The sequence below is a fragment of the Aotus nancymaae genome, unplaced genomic scaffold (genome assembly GCF_030222135.1).
Source record: "Aotus nancymaae isolate 86718 unplaced genomic scaffold, 86718_ANA_hifiasm-v0.15.2.pri h1tg000007l, whole genome shotgun sequence".
Lineage (NCBI taxonomy): Eukaryota > Metazoa > Chordata > Mammalia > Primates > Aotidae > Aotus > Aotus nancymaae.
Genome location: NW_026988418.1, coordinates 11,085,117 through 11,105,142, shown reverse-complemented (window position 1 = coordinate 11,105,142; position 20,026 = coordinate 11,085,117). Strand labels below are relative to the sequence as shown.

The following is a 20,026-nucleotide window of genomic DNA, read 5'->3' as shown; positions in this document are numbered from 1 at the left end:
ACAGGATCATTTCTATAGGTTTCTACCTCTAGACCTGCCAAGCGATTGACTGGACCAGACTAAGCAATTGTGTTGGGGAACCACTTGGTTGCTTCCCTGTACATAGTCAAGGAAGTCGCATGGTCACTTTGCAAAAACGGAACTGCTGCTACTGCTTTTCCGTTGTTCCTTTTCGCCCTTTTTTATAACTGAACTGACTGCTTTGATTGGACCGGCCCGTTGTGCATCTAATCGATCCGTTGCTGAACTGAACTGACAAGCCATTCGTCGGCCACAGTCAGCTGTGGATGTGTGTGAGCTGGTTGGTGTGCAGCTTTCTGGATTAGATATTTTGACTAAATGGGCTGGTCTGAGCCCTGTAATTGCCCCAGCCCCACTCCCCAACCTCACTACCAACCTTGGCCTTTCCAGAGAATTGCAGTTCCAAGAATGTCAGGCATAAATCCCAGCCAAATCCACCATGAAAGGACACACAGTATTGTCACGGATTTAAAGCTGGGATTCAAATCAAGAAGGGAGAAAGCCCCAGTGGAGGACCTGTTGTACCCTGCAGCCTTGCCAGGCAGTCCACGTGGGCGGGACTGAGCCTGCCGCCCTGTCCCTCGTCTGTGTCAGGGGATTGCTGAGTCCCTAGCACAGCCCCCTCACTTGCCTCTTTAACTCACTTCCTTTCATTGCTGGCAGGTCCACCAACTTTCAATGGGGCTGTGGCAAGAGGGTACTCACCCGCCCACCCCCAAGCCCATTCACCCTGCCCACCCCTCCTTGGCCTTTCAGGCTCACGGTGAAAGGGACTTGTCCACAAATCAGGGATTTGCCATTGTGCCCTTTGTAAAGACTCTCCATTTCCCTCAGCCCCACCCCTCCCATCTCCAGAATCAGTGGGGGTGGCCCCTGAAGGGCTGCAGAAGGAAGTAACAGAGCACAGCACACTCAACACCCTTGTTTAGAATCAGGGCTGAGGCCTCAGAAACTCCAACTATGTTTTGGAGCAAAAAGACGACCTCTAGATTTCTCTTGCCTCCACCCCTTCCCCATTTTACAGATGGGGAAACTGAGAGCCATAGAATGAGGCCTCTTGACACCTGGTTTGCTATTCCATTAGCTCATTTTCACTCCCCATTTCTTTTCTTCTTTCAGAATTGAGGAGGCAATGACATTTGTCATTTGTATTAACAATATGCCACACCATTGAACACTGTGTACAATGGCTGCAGCCAGCAGTCTAGGAAGTTTCGCATCTGAAATCAAAAGCTAGAGCCATGAAAATAGCAGGTCTTGGTTGAACTGCCTCTGAAATAAATAGAAACAGTCGCCTGACTAATTTGAAATTCAACTCACAAAAAGGAAACAAAGCCAAATTGTTCTTTTCCTGTTTCTAATATTTTTGCTCCCACATTTAGATTAGTTAATCCAACTACCTATTTGTGGGTGGGCTTGCTAGGGACCAGCATGGAGCTCTAACTTGCCCAAAGGCACACAGCATGGCAGGCATGTTTGGCCTGACTGCTTTCTACCTCTCCAGCAGGCATTTCAGTGTTGGAAAAATCTCGGCTACAACGAAATGGTATTCCTAGAAGCAGTTGGACACTGCAATTGGGTTTGCTGTGGGGCTTTGCAGTTTCTAAACTAAATGGTTTATTAAGAATAGATGTGTGAGTCCGGGCGTGGTGGCTCATGCCTGTAATCCCAGCACTTTGGGAGGTCGAGGCAGGCGGATCACCTGAGGTCAGGAGTTCCAGACCAGCCTGACCGACATGGAGAAACCCTGTCTCTATTAAAAATACAAAGTTACCCGGGTGTGGTGGCACATACCTGTAATCCCAGCTACTCCGGAGGCTAAAGCAGGAGAATTGCCTGAACCCAGGAGACAGAGGTTGCAGTGAGCCAAGATTGCACCATTGCACTCCAGCCTAAGCAACAAGAACAAAACTCCATCTCAAAAAAAAAGACTAGATGTGTGAGATACTATCTGATGCCAGTTAGAATTAAAAAGTCAGGAAACAACAAATGCTGGAGAGGATGTGGAGAAATAGGAATGCTTTTACTCTATTGGTGGTATTGTAAATTAATTCGACCATTGTGGAAGACAGTGTAGCGATTCCTTGAGGATCTAGAACCAAAAATACCATTTGATCCAGCAATCTCATTACTGGAAATATACCCAAAGGATTAGAAATCATTCTACTATAAAGATACATGCACATGTGTGTTTATTGCAGCACTATTCAGAAGAGCAAAGACTTGGAACCAACCCAAATGCCCATCAATGACAGACTGGTTAAAGAAAAGGTGGCACATATATACCATAGAATACTATGCAACCATAAAAAAGGATGAGTTCATGTTCTTTGTAGGGACATGGATGAAGCTGGAAACCATCATTCTCAGCAAACTAACACAGGAACAGAAAACTAAACACTGCATGTTCTCGTAAGTGGGAGATGACAATGAGAACACATGGACACAGGGAGGGGAACATCATACACCGGGTCCTCTCTGGGTGGGAGTAGCTAGGGGAGGGATAGCATTAGGAGAAAAACCTAATGTAGATGATGGATTGATGGGTGCAGCAAACCACCATGGCACGTGTATACCTATGTAACAAACCTGCACATTCTACACATGTATCCCAGAACTTAAAGTGTAATTTTTTTTAAAAAAAGAATAGATGTGAAAGCAGCAAAAGGGGTTGATTTCAATGCTTCATCTATGGGAAGATTGCCATGATCTCTCGGCATTTCTATCCCAACTGCTCCCTCCCCTAGGAGATGCTTTATGTGAACCTGGGGCTGGGAGATTCTGTGTGGGAACTGAGCTGGAGAAAAGATCATTTGAGGAAGATAGCCTCATATTTTAGTGGTCACTGCACAGACTCTGTCTTCATGGTACTTGAATAAAAAGCAGGAGGTTTCAAATTGAAGTTGTTTCTCTTTGGCTAGTCCTTCTACAAAGTGTTGGGATGAATTCATTCTGAAGGCAGTATTTTCTAAATTACCAGTGTGACTCCGAAGCCAACTTTGTTTTGCTTTTGGTTTATTCCTAAACTTAATAGAATCCCAAGTGTTAATCTCCGGCTGGTACCTAACCATTCTCTTCCACTACGCTGTCATGGTGGGGATTTATGGCTGGGTGACGAGCTGCCACATCTCTCTGAACCCCGATGAAGACATAGATAACATCATCAACTCATCACTGAATCGTCCTCATCAACCCGGCTTTAATCACCCCCAAGACTGATAACCATCGGAGCCTGTTAATTCACAGCAAATTATCTAATCCACATGTTGTCCGATCTGTGTAAACTCCAGTCCACGAGGATCATAAAATAAATAAGCATGAAATGGCTTGCAGTTTTGAATCTCCTCTCACCTAGATAGGCCAGGCTGTGTGATTTCAGCCGCTGTCATGGCTCCCACCTCCTTCCTAGATGGAATAGGCAGATGGAATAGGAACAGGTTCCTACGTGGGCCTATTGGAGGCTGTTTCTGGGACGGAGGCCACACACACACACCCCTGCCTGTCCCTCCTGCTCTCCCTCCCACATCCCAAATGAAGTCAAGGCTTCATTTCACCGATATGTTAATCACTGAAATAGTCTTTTCCTGCAAGACACAGGCATGGTGAATTAAGATGCTGGATGATTTGCAAAACGAAAAGCAAGCTGTCCCTTGAAAAACAGAGGGCTGGTAGGAATTTGTAATGATGAGAGGCAGGCAGAGAGGGGAGACAGAAAAGGAGGTCGGCAGCTCTAGGGGATGTAGGAGCGATAAAATTAGACTGCGTTGTCTAGACATAAGCACAGGGTTACCGAGAGGTTTTGCGTGCGTGCGTGTGTGTGTGTGTGTGTGTGTTTGTGTGTGAACAGGGCTGAGCCAAATGGCCTCTAAATCCCTTTTTGTCGCTGAAATTCGTTAAGGCTATGTCTAAAAGCCTATAATTCTAAAATTCTGTAATTCATAGATCTGATACTTCTCTAACAAAACAGACACTCCCTGATTCTAAGATTCTGTGCTTCTAAGAGTTTGTAATCCAGTGAGTCTGTAATTATAAACTGCTATGATTCTCTAATTCTAGACACTATGGTTCTAATTCTACCATTCCATGACGCTAATATCCTGTGATTCTAAGATTCTATCATTCAGTGTTTCTTTAATTTAATATCCACCATTCTCAAGTTCTATGATGGAAGAGGCCATGATTCTGTATTTCTATAAATTTATTCTTTTATATTTCTAATGCTCTACAATTCTAGTATTTTAGAATTCTAATTTCATAATCCTAAAATTCAAAAATTCTAATGTTTTATGCTACTAAGAATCTAAAGCATTTATATGATTTTATAAATCAATTTTTCAAGAATTCCTACAATCTGAGATTCTAACATACTGAGTTTTTAAGATCCTACAATACAAAAATCTTTTTAAACTCAATGTTCTATATTTTGAAGACTAAATTTCAAGTAGTCTTAGTTCTGAAATAATATTGTATGCTATCTTGATTCCAACATTTCTCATATTTTATGATATTATTATTACAAAAAGTCATTTTATCTACAAAATGCAGGAATTAAGCTGCAAGTGACAAAGAATCAAGGGACCTCCACAGCTGTCCTCCTAATCAGATTGGAGCACATCACAGGGCCGTGGATTCTTCCTTGGTGGCAAAGGAGACCTGAAGACAGCTGCTTTACCCAGCCAGGGCTCCAGGAGCTGCCTGGAAAGACAAAGGCATGGGGAGGTGGGGGCCCAGCTGGGGTCAGGCTGAGGAGTCGGTCCCCTTGCCTCCGGGAGGCCTCTCCTCAACAGCCAGGTTTCCAAACATCTGCCAGCATTTGGGTCCCGATTGCTGTCCTTTAAAAGTATCCCTCTCCTTTTCTTGTTCTCCATCAAGGGCTCCCATGACAATCATTTCAAGCAGCTAATGAGTTTCAGATGGGCTTTGGGAGCCAGGAACGGATGGACGCTCAGAGAGGAGCGTTCTTAGGCTGAGTTCCGTGGGCAGGGGGAGGGGTGGGGGTCAGAAAGGAGAATCTTTTGTAGCTGAAGCATTAGGGGCCGCCCACCCCTCCCAGGCCTGGGGACAGAACCTGGAAAGGAGCCCGAGCCCTGGTCACACTGCCTGCTCCTTCCCACTTGCCCACGTTTGCTCGCTGTCAATACAGAGACCCACACTCCTTTCTAATGCCTCACCCACTGTTTTGAACTTTGACGAAATAAAGACCCAGAAGCAAGATTGAGGCCTTCTTGGGGCCAAGATGCGATTACTCACCTGCTAATAGAAGGGTCTTTGCAAAAGACAGAAATCGTCCTTGTCGAAATTATGTCATCTGTGATTCTCTCCCCTTCCCCGCCCGGCCGTGGTAGGGTTGGCTGTGGGGTCCCTGGGGATGCTGGCCCCTGAGCCCCCTAGCACCACACGGGGGCAGCTCAGCAATCCTGCCGCTCCCTGTGCTAGACTGCTCTCTCCCTTTGGCCTGGGGCTCCGAGGAGGGGCAACAGTGGCCCCAAAGAGCTTTCTTCCTCTTGTGCCAGGGGAAGAGGAGAGGCCAGGGGCCCAGGAGAGGCATCCCAGCCTTCATTTCCGTAGCATTCAGAGAGCTCAGGGAGCAGCCGGTGCCCAGAACCTGGCCAGGATCATACAGTGGGTTCTGCAGCATTCTCACTCCCTGGCTGCCCGAGAACTTCCACTGCTTTCAAGGTCTAATTTAGGGATTCACATAAATGAGCAGAACATTGAGAAAGACACAGCAATGCATTTCAGAGAACTCACACTCTCCACAACCCATCGAGGCCATTCCCTACCAGGAATGTAGGGGAAGTTCTGCAACAGGATGCGTATCGTTTAGGGTTTGGAGGGGGTCTCTCCTGGCAAGAGAGAACAAACCTTATAATTAAGTAACTCTTCGTTTCCTTTAAGATATCAACAACAACCACGTTCTCCCCAGTTGCCTAAATAGGACAAGTCCCCGGTTAAGCAGTTCCTGGTGGTCTGTGCTCACACATGTGCAGAGAGAAAAAAATCCTCCTGGAAGCTGGCCTCCCCGGCTTCCCAGCAGCAGGCCACCTCCCTGCCCCACCGCCCTCCCACTCCCCCGTTAGCAATTAGGGGTAATCTTTTGTTGCCTGGAAAGTGTAAAAATTGCCGGCTTTTCTTTTTGCATGCATAATATCCATTTCCCCTCCAAGCACGTTATTTGGTTTGGGAATTACATCTATTTACAAGAGTAGATGTTGCACAAAGGTTGTGTTTATGTGGAAAATTATATCGGTGACACGGGCTGATTGGCATGTGGAGGCTGGGAGAGCAGGCCTTCTCATCAGCTTGGAATAACAAAATGATTGTATTTTCAGCAAAGCTAATTGATCACATACCTCGCCGGGCTATCTGTTTACTCAGAGGCCATCCAGGCCCTGGGAAGGTGGAGAGAAGAGAGCCCGGGGCCGTGGTCACTGCCAGGCCGAGTCAGCCAAGGGCTAGGGGTGTGAGACAGAGACCAGGGCCTTGGACAGGTCCTTGGGTGGTGAGGTTGGGCAAGCAGGTCAGGCTGATTCCATTCTCCCCAGGAAACCAGGCCCAGACTTCACACTGGTGACGGTGTCCTTTCTCCAGACCCCAGAAGTCAGTGTCGGGCAGCGCAGGTGTGGGGAAGGACAGGTCGGAGTAGGATCCGGCGCCACTGATAAGAAAAGGCAAGTAAATTCCCTTCTTTCATCCATGTGAAAAGCAGTGGGCTTTAAGCTGGTGCTGAGCTGGCCGCACAGGGCTCGTGGGAGTGAAAGCTCTGGAAACCTATCTCCATGTGTCTGCCTTGACCCAGTGACTCTGTCTTTGCTCTTCTCTGGGGAGCTCTAGATCAGTGGCCAGGAATGAGACTAGAAGGATGCCTGGGAGAGAGGGATGTTGAGGGGTGGGGGACACTGTGAAGGAGTGCATTCAGCCTCTAAATCTGCAAGCAGCGAAACCTGAGCACAGCCCTCTCTGACGCCCTGCGGGAACAGATCTCTCGCTGCTGCCTTTGGGGAAGGAGGTGCTTATCTTTAGGTTTACGACCAGAATTCCTGGCCCTGGGCTGGCTGAGCCTGTGAGAGGTCTCCTAAGAAGATATTACCTCCCCTAATTGACCCACACCAGCCAACAGCTGAAGCCACCTAAAAAAGCCCAGAGTTAGAGTTGTATTTCCTCCCCAGAGTTAAAACTACAGTTACGTGGGAGCAGAAAACAAAACAGTTGGATACAGTTAAGCAAGTATTTGAACTGAAAGTGGCCAGTTATTTGAGAAACAACTTGTCCGCAATTCACCAAGAAACATTAATTTACCAGTCACTTTGCAAACATGAAGTTCCTTTGAAAACTACTGGTTAAAAGTAATCTGTTATCCCTCTCGTGTTTTATGAAGATGACTGGTTATTTCGCAAACTTCCAGTTGGGAGTCGGTCATGCTACTAGTTATTCTTTACAAACAACTTGGCACAAGCTCCAGCGCCTGGTTTGTCAGGTTAGAACTATGATTTGGTCTTCCCATTGCTGATCAAATTCAGATTTAGTTAACTTTTCCTAAAGCAAAGATGAAGAAATAGTTGGGGGCAATCAATAACGATCTTTCACTGATTTCCCGGAAAAATCCTAAAATCCTGTTGGCTATTCAACCCAACAGCCTCATTTTACAAGTGCGGAAACTGAGGCCTAGAACGTTCTAGTCTTTGCTGATCCCTGCTGATGACATCTGAGCCAGGTTTGAGTATTATTTGTGGGTACTTGGATCAGGTGATGCTAAGTAAACTTCAGGTGCTTCTTCTCTAAGCTCAGTCATGAGATTTTTCACCTCTACCCAGGTCTGAGCCACACAGTCCAACTTTGGAAGAGTTGAGATATTGCTGTAATAACCTTCTGGTAATACTGTGTATGTGTGTTTGTGTATGTGTGTGTTTGTCCACCAGGCATTTCAAAATCTCTGGCCTTTCTGAAAGACAGGCAAGTTTATTAATGCAGAGATCTCCGAATTGTTTTATAATTGGAAACATTTTGCAATGAAAGAACATTAATAAAACCTGAATCCAAATCAAACTTCTCTGTGTATGTTATTTTTACTCCACAGTCAAAAGCTTTTATTAGATTTAAAACTTTCACTGTGCTTATCTCTGGCTGTATAATGTTCTACAATTAAACAAAAAGTCCAGTGACTCTGAAGTCTGGCACAATAATGTACTTTCTTGGATGTCTCTGTGTGTTGCCAATTAGCTGTGCCGTGAACACAGGCCCCCATCCATCACTCGCCTCTGGGTGGCTGTAACAGAGACCTAATTTGTTTCATATGCCCCGCACTCTCTGAGCCATTCACCAGCGCCTCCAACCTGCTGAGGAACAGCTTGGCTGAGAGATGAATGACAAGAAAACCTGAGAGGAGCCAGAGAGACCACTTATCAGAAATGGGCCCTCCTCTGCTCAGCCAGTGGGAAAATCCTAGCCCTTCTTGCCTCCAATTCCTTCCACCCACCTCCCACCGCACCCCTCTTTCTCTTTCTCCTTCTCCTTTTCTCCCCTTTCATGACCTCAAAGACCCAGGACTCACAGAAGGCGAGGCTTTGAGTGGAGAGTGGAAAACTTAGCCTTGTCTTCCACCTTCCAAGGGCTGGCTGCTGTCCTCTCCCCTCTCTGCCGGGTTCCCACTCCCTCCCACCTACTCGTTTTACAAGCTCAACGTTTAAACCTCCAGTTCCCTAGGAATTTTATGAATGCTCGGCACAAGCCAAAATAAACTCATAAAGAAAAAGTTTCTAAAGAAGGTCATAGACCCGTACAGCAAGTGCGAAGCGGTAAATACAGAAGTTCTTGGGGTCTTTGGGAGCCATGGTCTGGGCGGTGGAAGGTTGGGGTCAACAGAGGGAAAAGGGAAGAACAAGGAGGAAGAGTGAAGTCTTCCTTTTCTCTCCTAGTCGTAGACCCTCAGAGTCTTCATTATTATTATTTGGTAAAGCCCTATAGTTTGATCCCTCATTTTATGGATGCTGTAGCCCAGAGAGGTGGAGGGATTTATTCAACATCACACAGGAAGCTGGCCCGTGCAGGGCGCTGACACGCATGTCTGCAGGCCTCCCTCTCTGCGATACTGATGTGGTGAGAGGAAGAAAGGAAGGGGCCTTGGGATCATGGAGCTGCCAGTTTTAACTTTCTAGAGCAGTGATGTCCGATACAACTTGCTACAATGGTAGAATGCCCTCTGTCCGTGCTGCCCAATAGAGAGGTACTTGCCACATAAAGCTATTAAATTAAGTAAAATTTAAAATTCAGTCCAACCAGCCACATGTCAAGGGCTGCAATACTGGATAGCACAGAGGTAACACATTTCCATCTTTGTAGAACGCTCTATTGGACAGCACTGGTCTGAGGGCCACTATCACCAGCCCCCAAGGACGTGCTTGTGGTCACGGTACAAGATGGCTCCTTCCTCTAGGCTTTCACAGTGCTCAGTACTTTCACTACCCCCGATGACAGCTGTCACTCAGTTATAAATGACCATGTCCTGTCTGTCTTGCCCACCTGAATGAGAGCATTCTGGGGGCTGGAGTCCTGGCTCTTTTCTCTTTTCACCTCCACAGCATCCAGCACAAGATAGATTCTCAATGAAGATTTAGTCTCAGAGTCTTAGAGTTGGCAAGGACCTTAAAGGGAGTTTAACAGAACTGCTCCCAGGGCAGGGGTCTGCCCTGCAGCCTCCCAGAGGTAGCCCATCCACCCATCGTTTGCACACCTCTAGGGGCACAGACCTCACTGTCTCCACAGGCAGTGGAGTGGAGTCCATTTCTGAGCAGCTGGGATTATCAGAATAGACTTTCTCAAATCCAGCTGACATCTCCCTGCTTGCATCATCTCCCCTTGCTCTGCCCTCTGGCGTCTCACAATATTAATTTTGCTTTTGTTTCTATCTAATGACCCTTCTAAGAGCTAGACATAGTATAATGCCTCCATGTGCCTCTTCAAACATGAAGCTTATCACTGAATGCCTAATTCTAGATGTGTGCTGTTCAGTAAGGATAGCAGATACTGACCTCCCTGGATCTCGAGACTATTCTTCTGCTAGGGCTGCCCACACATTTAGCAACGTCATTACTCCAGAGACTCATCTTGGGTTTGCATTGTGTAAACCTCCCAGGCCATATGCATGGCCATGACTAAGTTGCCCCAGTGGTGAATGGGATGGAAAGGCCTCTGCTGATACTGCTCTTTGACCTGGGTGTGCAGGGGCACTGCTCCTGCCTCCTTCTCAAGCAGCCTCACGCTTTGAGTGCCAACCTCAACATTTCTAAATCCCTCTCCATTGACAGGGACTGACTGGGGCTGGCAGTGTCTTACAGGTGGGATGCTGTGAGCCAGACTGAGACCTGCCCAGGCCCTGGTCCACTTCTCCCCTTTGGGGCTCTTTCCAACCGTCTACTTTACGCAGGGGGTTGACCAGATGGCCTAAGGAGCTCTAGGATTACCTTCTATGGGCTTTTCCTGGGGCTGCATGGCCAGGCCTAGTCCCAGTAGAGCAGTCTGGCAAATGGATCACGTCCACTGGCCAGTGTGATACTTCTTTTGTAGGATCCTATGAAACTGGGTCTCCAGAATGATGCTGACGTATAGATTTTAGGTGACAGATTGTTTCCAGAGGCACCTTAGAGGCAGTCCTGGTCCCTGTGTTCACAACCCGGGGAGGGAAAACAGCCTACTCTGCAGTATCTGGAGAGAAGTGCTAGGTAAGCCCAGAAGAAAGAGCCTGGAGGGCTTCCTAGAGGCAGTTATATCTAAGCTCAGTCTAAAGAATGAGCCAGGAAAAGGAGGGAAGAGAGAATTACAGGCAGAGAAAACTGCGTGTAGAAAGATTCGGAATGTGATTCAGCCTGGCTGTGTAAGCTTGGGGAGATGGCTTAGCTTTTTTGAAGCCCTGTTTCTTTATCTGTAAAACTGAGAGAATAGTGTAGGCCTCGTAGGGTCAGGCCTTCATCTAGTCATTCAGAAAACGTCCTGAGAACCTACTAAGCCAGGCCCTGTGCAGGTGCCAGGGGCATTCAAAAAAGCAAGCCAGGCTTCTACTGTTAAGAGGCTCCAGACTGTGCATGCAGCGGCTGAAGGGGCTGCCCCAGGGGTTGGGCCCCGATCTGCAGCAGCCCACAGAGGGCTGAGCTGAGGCTGGCTGGGGCAGTAGGGGCAGCTTCACTGACTTCCTGACCCTCAGGCTCAATCTTGAAAGAAGGATTAGTAAGAGAGTCAAGGCTGAGAAGATGGGAGGAAGGGTAAGTGCAAATAGAGCAACAGAGGGAGCAGTAGGTGCAAAGGCACAGAGGTCTGAGACAGCCTGAGATCGCTGGGGCACGGGGAGTGGTACCATATGCCTGTAGTGTGTGGGCACGTTAACCGTGGCTGGAGATGAGGCTGGAATTCAAGGCTATAGCCTGAATGGCCTCAGGTGCCTTTTAACACATGGGTGGCATTGAGCTCTGGAGGATTTTACGCCTGAGAGTCACGTATGAGATTTGCAGCTTAGAAAGTTTCTCTGGAAACGAGTGATAAGGCTGGACTGATGAGCAAGAGGCTGGAGGCTGAGAAACCAAAGGGGCGGCTGGTGAGATGTCCAGAGGAGAGACGATAGATAAGGCCATCACCAAGAGGGGTAGAGGGGCATGGCCGGACTGAAGGCCCATGCAGGAGGCAGAGATGACAGGAGCCTGGTGATTGGAGGATGTGTGTAGCAAGGGAGAGGTGAGCCCAGGAATGACTTCGGTGTGTGCCATGTTTGCTTTCCAGAAGGAATATCGTTATTAGCCATGGTATTCCTTCAGGGAAACACACAAGGGCACACACATGGCAAACACCTGAGTCACTCATGGCGCCACTTGCATGCGGTGAGCGTGTATTATGTGCCAGGCAATGTGCTAAGCATTTTACTGGCACAATCTCATTGAATCCTCACAGCAATTCTGTGAGGCAGCTCCTGTTTTATCTCCCATTTTACAGATGAGGAAACTGGCTCAGGAAGGTAAGGTAACTTGCCGACAGTCACACAGCAGACCCAGACTGGCATTCAGGGCAGCCCTCAGGCCCTGGGTTCCTACCAGACAGTCCACACCTGTCCGTCCGGCTGAAGGGGCTCAGGCACTCAGGCACAGGATGGGCCTTGCACGCCTCTGCAGGGCTTTCCTGCGTGAGAACCCAGTCTCCTCAACTCACTCATCCTCCATCATCCACGCGTCCACCCCAGCACACTCACTGAGCTCCACTCTGGGCCACAGCCTGCATGGAACCTGGAGACATGAAGGTGAATAGAGTCGCCTCCCCCACCGCCCCGCTCCCGCCCAGTGCATTCAGCCTTCAACCCAGGGCAGGGCAGGGGGCCCGGGCTCTGCAGAGGCTCTTGCCCAACTTCCCTGTCCAAAGGCACGACTCCACTCTCCCTGCGCCTCTCTCAGCCCCGTGCTGTTAGTTCAGACCCTCATCACAGCTGAGTCCCGCCTCTTGTGCCCATCTGCCCTAATAGAGGCAACCTCCTTGTTACCGGCTGAATTGTGTCCTCAAATTTCCATGCTGACGCTCTAACCTCAGGGCCTCAGATGTGACTGTATTCAGAGGTGGGGTGTTTAAGGAGGTAATTACGAGTAAGTGAGATCATGAGTCTGGGTCCTGATCCGTTGTGACTGGCGTCCTTATAAGAAGAGGAGATAAGCACAGACAGAGCCGAGGCAGGACCCTCTGAAGACACGGTGAAGAAGACCGCCATCTATAAGCCAAGGAGAGAGGCTGCAAAAGGAACCCACCCTACCGACACCTTGATCTTGGACTTCCATCCTCCAGAACCTTGAGAATATGTATTTCTGTCATTTGAGCCAGTCTGTGGCCCTATGTTGTGGCAACCTGAGCTGACATACACTCCCTAAGGGACACTGTCTTCTTTACTCCGTGTTCTCCTGAGCGTAGCATTATATCCCACGCAGGAGGAGGCTCTAGGTAAACATCTGTTGATTGAATATGTGTGCATAAATGTATGTGATGCTTGCACATGTCTGTGCGTGCAAGGATCTGTTATACACTGTGAATATGTGTTTGCAAGTGTACCTGTCTGTAAGAGCAGATGTACCTGCTGGTGGGTGCATGGTCAGGTGTGAGCAGAGGTGTGACAGATGTGGGAGCATAAGCATGGATGGTGCTGTATGTGTGTCCGTGAGCTATCCACGCAAATGTGCATCTGAGCATATCCATGTGCTCACCTGAAAATGAGTATGTGCCTGTCTTTATAGGTCAGAACGTGTCAGTGATGGTGAGCGTGAACTCAAGTCTGGGTCTCTGTGTGTCAAGCGTGCCCTTGCACTCACATGTGTCTGGCCTCCTCTTCCAGGAATGTTCTGTGACTGGGACAGTGATGGGGTCTCTGCCCCAGCTGAGTTCTTGGAAGGCTTCGGAGCTGCTGGCCCTCCCTGAGGCAGACTCACTCACAGAAAGTGCTTTCTGAAGTGAAGTTGGGCAGGGCAGGCCCAGCCATGACGGGTGGTGGAGGGGAGAAACAGAAACTCTGCCAGCAGTGGCTCTCCTGGGACCTGTCCCTGTCCCCGACTCCCTGCCCTATACAGACTATGCTCAGTTCAGCAGACGGACCTTTGCCTATGTAACGTGTCCCTCATCGGGGCGCCTGTTCCCTGCTCCTGGTTTTGTTCCTCTTGTTGAGATAATGACTATGACAATGATAGCGGCTGGTATGTGAAGAGAATCGGTATGTTTCCTTCTTCCCCTTGTAGTTTCTTCTCGTCCTCCCCTCACTCCAGCAGAGACCGACTCTATGCTCATTGCCCCGTGGGAGGTGTATGGCAGAAAAAATGTGGCCAGCAAAGGCTCCTGGCTTTTCTTTCCAAAAGCTTAAGCCCAAGAGCATGGAGAGGCCCTGTAGAGGAGGTGGAAGGAGAAACAGGGCTGTCCAGCAAGCTAACACAGAGAAATGAGATGGACCAACCTGGGGGCACAGGAAGAGGCAGGATTTCCACAGGCCCAGGCTGCGCAGAGGAACGCAGCAAGATCTGTGGATCCCCTCAGTGGAGAGGGCTGACTGCTCCGGGGACAACGCGTATGTGAGAGGTTCATCTAGACAGACATACCCCCAATACAGCACAGGAGCCTCCTAGAGCTGCCAGGTCAGATGGGGCCATGTGACGGAATGAGGGACAGTTCTAATGTTGCTTTGAGTTCAGCTGACTGACAACCAGAGCGGGCCCTCCCACCCTAACATAGTGCAGAATCCTGGAACCCGAGTGACTGAGGTCACCTTTCCTACCAGTTCAGCGAAGTGGGGACTCAAATGCAAACTTTTTTTAAAGAATACGGGGCTCATTGTGTCCTGCATACTTGAATGTGTGGACTAAGATTCACACTGGTGAGAGTGGTAATAGCCAGCATCTAACCCCAGGGACAACTCTAAGAGGAAGGTACCATTATGAGTCCCTTTTTAAAGATCAAGAAACTGAGGCATAGAGAAGTTAACTTGTTCCACAGCTGCTCTGTGGCCGAGTCAGGATTCTAAGCCATCTTAGTCACTACACCATGTCACAAAATCTTCCTGACCGGCATTCCTGCCAACCCTCTCCACAGATTCCACAACTCCAGTGCGAATCTAAGACCGTATCACCCGCAGCATGCTTCAGCCCTCCCATGACATCTTTGCCTTTGGGATGAGTCCAACCTTCCTCCTCAGGGCCTGCCCCAGGACCCACCCCTCACCACCCTTTCCTTCCCTTTCCTCTGCTTTTCACTGTGCCCCTCCCTCCAGCCAAGCTGGCTGCCCCCTGCTTTCTGAACACTTGCTTTCAGGCCTCTGCACCTCCACACCACCCTGCCTGTTCCAGCTGCCCTGAAATATCCTTCCTCCACAGACCACTTCCTCCAGGAAGTCTTCCCTAACTGCCCCTCTCCTGGCTAGAAGGGGACTTTATATTTCCCCAGATTTTTTTTTTTTTTTTTGATACGGAGTCTTGATCTGTTGCCCAGGCTGGAGTGCAGTGGCATGGTCTCAGCCCACTGCAACCTTCACCTCCCAGGTTCAAGCAATTCTCCTGCCTCAGCCTCCCGAATAACGGGGATTACAGGCACCTGCCACCACGCCCAGCTAATTTTTGTATTTTTATTAGAGACAAGGTTTAACTATGTTGGCTAGGCTGGTCTCGAACTCCTGACTTCAAGTGATCCTCCTGCCTCAGCCTCCCAAAGTCCTGGGATTATAGGTGTGAGCCATTGCACCCAGCCAACTGTGAGCTTCTTGAAGGCAAAAAATATGTGAGATTCAACCCTGTGTCTCCTGAGCACTTAGCACAGAGTAGATACTTAGTAAATATTTGGAGAATAGACGAATGAATGATGTTGCTCACCATTCAGGCCCAAACTAACACTCTTCTCCTCCCGGATCTTTTTTGATAATAAACAGGGACCAGGAGGGGAGGAAGGATGGGATTTTAAGCCAGACATTCTCAGTTTGGTCCCTAATTTCTGTGGACCTATCCGTCATTTCTCTTCTCTGAATTTTAATACTCTTTTCCCTAAAATAGGAGCGGGAAGGCCCCTGATTTGAGAACAGAGGAGGTGCTGGCTGTGAGCACACTTTGTAAACTACAAAGCCCCAGGGAGCCCCCTGAATGTGGCTCCAGTTTCCCCTGTGGCGCCTCGGCTGGGGCGTCTTGGCCTGGCTGCTGGGCGTCCTTGAGCTCCACTTGCACCCAGGCCTCCCTCTCTGGGTATGAGTCCGGCGGTGCTGACCCAGCCTGGCCCAGCAGGAGAACCTCAGCTCGGGAACCGCGAGGCCCCGAGGGGGAAGGTCAGGCTGGCAATTTATGGTGTGTGGGACCAGCTCCCTCCCGACACATGATCTGTCAAGGGCGATGTTTTCCTTGGAAAGCTGCTCCTGCGTGGAACCCTCTTCCCGGCAAGGAGCTCTCCCTCAGGTGCTCACAGAGTTCACCGGCAGGCAACGGGGAGGCCAGGGCCTCCTGGGAAGGGGCCGTTTCCATCAGAAATGACAAATGGATTTCCTTAGCTCCAGGCCTCCGCCCAAGCACATTCCGCCGGGCAGAAGGGTCTCGTGCAGGTTCTGAGAGGGCCATGGAGCGCTCGTGTGCTGGGAGGGAAGCCTGGCCTGGCTCTCCGCCCCTTCCATACCAGACTCTCTTGATCTCAACAGAGACAGAGATACGGGGATGCAGAGATGGAGGGAGAGAGGCAGAGACGTAGACACAGGCACAGAGAGATCAAAAGTCAAAAACACAGAATGACACAGAGACAGAGACTGGGCAGGGAAGGAACAGAGGAAGCGCCCAAGAGCCAAATTGCCTGGTGGTGGAGAGCCTCAGACACGGAGGGCCAGAGCGAGGAGGGCGAGGGGAGGGCAAAGCCGTGCAGTGAGCGGCCACAGCACAGGCTGGGGCCCTGGAGAGGCAGCAAGAGAGAGCTCGAGACAGAGCCGAAGGATGAGAAGACAGGAGGGAGGGCCTGGAAAGAAGTGAAGGAAGAAGCCAGGAGAGAGAGAGGAGAAGAGCAGTGGGCAGAAGGGCCAATATGGGCGAGGCTATCACAGTCCACACAGGACACTGAGGCGAAAAACCAAATCTCTGTGACCCCAGTGAAAGAGATGGGTTGGTTCCATGTTCATTTAGAACAAACGTATGGGCCATTCAAATCTCAGGCCCAGTCATGCAAACCTGCCTGCTCACCCCGTTCCTGGACAGCAGCAAGTCCCCAGATGTACAGGTAAGGGATGAGAGCTCAGGTCCGTGGGATCCCCACGGACTGTGTCAAAGGCCTGGGGTGGGTGGGCGTGAGGGGAGACCAGGGAGGTAGAGGAAAGAGCCCTTTTGGGGGGCTGCAGTGATGGTGAGATGGAGGGATGGTGAAGAAAGAGCTATCAGGAGTCCTGCTCTGAGGCCACGGGCCATGGCATTTTTCACAGACTTGAGTTTGAAAGCTAGGGCGTCCAGCCTCCACTAGGACAGGAATCTACTCAGTAACTATTTATTGAGCCTCTACTAAGTGCCAGGCAGTCCTCCTGTTGCTGGGGATACCACAGTGAACACAAGCGACAAGCAATGTGCTCTCATGGAGCTGCTTCCTAGTGAGAGGAGAAAGAGAGATAAGGAACAAAGACGTGCAATGCTTGGTCTGTCGGGCAGGGATGGGAGCTGTGAATACAAGCAGCAGTGGGGGGGTGAGAGTGCCAGGAGGCTGCTGATTTTAAGCAGGTGCTCACACCAGCCTGGGGAAGACCCAGCAGAAAGGCCTTGAGCGTGTGGAGGAGCGAGCTGTGAGGATGCTGGGAAAACAGGCCTGGCACGTCCATGGACAGCAAGAAGAGTGGGCCTGTGGGGATGGGATACGAGGCCCAGGGAAGATGAGGGCAGGGCTGGAAGAGAGGCCGGACCTTGCAGTTCCTGTGGGCCCATGTAGGTGCTGGCTTAGGCTCTGAGTGAGATGAGGAATCAGTGGGGGCTTTGAGCAGAGGACTGAGGTGAAACGACTTACTTTACTTAGCAGGTGACTGCCATAGCTGTGACAAGAGATGGTGGTGACTGGGACCAGCGTGCTAGCTGTGGAGGTGGTAACAACAGTCAGGTTTTAGATGTTTCAAAGGCAGAATGCACAGGCTTTCAGATGGATTGGTGTGGGTGTGGGATGAGAAGGAGGTTGCAGTGAGCTGAGCTCGCGCCATTGCACTCCAGCCTGGCGAAAGAGCGAGACTCCGTCTCAAAATAAAAAAAGTGTGGACCATGCAGATAATTATTATTGATAATTAAGAATCAGACAGATATGGATTTGAATTGTGTGTCCTTGAACAATCTATTCAACTTCTGAATCTCAGAGGATGTACCTTCAAAAAAGAGGGCATAGCAGAACTTCCCTTGTACAGCTGTTATGATTAAATGAGATAATGGGTGTGTGAAATTTGTCATGGTGCCTGACACAGAGGAAATACAGAAGTGGGTGGTCAAGTGAGTGTTGGGGTTAGTTTATTTCAACTTATAAAAGAAAGATAATTAGATGTTCAGGAATTGTGTAAGCCAGCTATTAGTAAAACATAAAATATATAAACTTACAATTAAAGGAATTACATTAAAAACAATGGTAACATTCAAACCCCATCGTTTTCTAATGATTTACACTTACTAGTATTGATACTCTTAACAGCTGTTCTATCTGTGTAGGTAGATACTACATAACCATGTGCTACTGTGCATCCCGACTCACGTCTGTTTAGTGACGTCAGGTCCAGAGCTTGGAATTCACTATGGTAAGAGTAATTACACCCAAAATTTGCAAAGGCTACCAATCAGGGTTTGCTTTATTGTTTTGCTAATTGTCTAGATTTAAGAAAATGATGGAGAAAATATAGTAATGCAATGTCAATTTAAAAGTATGTCATGTCAGCCAGGCACAGTGGCTCACACCTATGATCCCAGCAGTTTGGGAGGCCAAAGCAGGAGGATCACCTGAGGTCAGGAGCTCGAGACCAGCCTGACCGCCATGGTAAAACCCCATCTATACTAATAATACAAAAATTAGCCAAGCATGGTGGTGGGCGCCTGTAATCCCAGCTACTCAAGAGGCTGAGGCAGGAGAACCGCTTGAACCTGGGAGGTGGAGATTGCAGTGAAGCGAGATCATGCCATTGCACTTCAGACTGGGAATAGAGTGAGATTCTGTCTTAAAAAAAAAAAATATGTTATGTCTGTAACACAAAAATTTGAAGAAATTATCTTTAGCATTCCAAACTATTATGCAATTCAGCAAGAAATTTGTTCACATCATTGATGAATGAGTAAAGTTCCAACATAATACCTTTGTTGCTATACTTTCATCTTTCTTGTTAATGTAAACAAAATTATCAACCAAGCTTTCTGCTAGAAATACATTCATTCATCAATTGCAAGTATTAGCTGGCTATGGATTAAAAAAAATCAACAAAAGCATTCTCTAAGAATTAATTGGCGCTATGCAATCAACTATAAAATTAATACACTGTATATTTGTTTATTTGTAAATTGTGTGCTACACATTCTTGGTATTAGTAAAATGTATGATAAACATATATATGTGTGTTATACATATATACACACATTTCTTGAGGGACAGGTTTAAGTATTTACCAGTACACCACTGTTGTCAATAATTGTATGATTGTTTTTATTACATATAATTCAGTGTGACTTCTAGTACTGGCAGACTAATTAATTTAGACCAAAATCTCCTGTTAAGTACTATATAAAAGCTGAACAATAATAAAACACATTTGTTTGAAGACATTGGAGAGCTAACAAGGCAGTGAAGAATTATAGGAACGAAACTGAAAGAAGAAGGAAACTCAGACAGGGAGACTTAGCATTTAAGGTTACTTTTTTACTAGGTGTGTCTGCTGATTCCAGAGAAGACCACTGAGAGGCTGAGAAACTGAACAGAACTTTCAACAGATTCGTAAAACCAAGGAAGCAAAAGCTACAGTTCAGTCTGCCAAGAAGGAAGGATTCTAGTAATACTTAAGGCTTTTGGTGGAGATCCTGGTGGTTACATCCTAAGAGAAAGGGTGAACAGGAAGTAGGCTGCCCTATGAGGAACTGTGGCCTAGTTTTAAATGATCTTAACCACTAATTGTATTAAAGTGATCTAGCATAGATAGTACCCACAACCACTATTAAGAAAAGATAAATCATCTCTGGACAAAGATAATATCAGCCCAGGCCTCAAAATTACCTCTAATTTTTCATAGACAATGTTTAGAAAACAGTTTAAATTATCCAGGGATATAAGACTGCAAATTTTAAAAATATATAAGATACAACAAAACAGATCTACAGGGGAGCCAGATAATTTGGTTAATCAGGCATAGATTTTAAAATAACCATTGTTATATGAGAAATAAGTTCTACCGTTGGACAGTTCTGTGGAATGACTATAGTCAATAATATATAGCTTCAAATAGCTAGAAGGAGGATATTTAATGTTCCCATACAAAGAAATGATAAGTGTT

General features: G+C 48.0%; 1 long non-coding RNA gene across 1 annotated transcript in view; it reads right to left on the bottom strand.

Annotated features, from left to right (window-relative positions):
- Positions 1-20,026, bottom strand: part of LOC135272579 (uncharacterized) — a 137,485-nt gene that overhangs the window by 9,737 nt on the left and 107,722 nt on the right. The gene's annotated exons all lie outside the window — the stretch shown is intronic.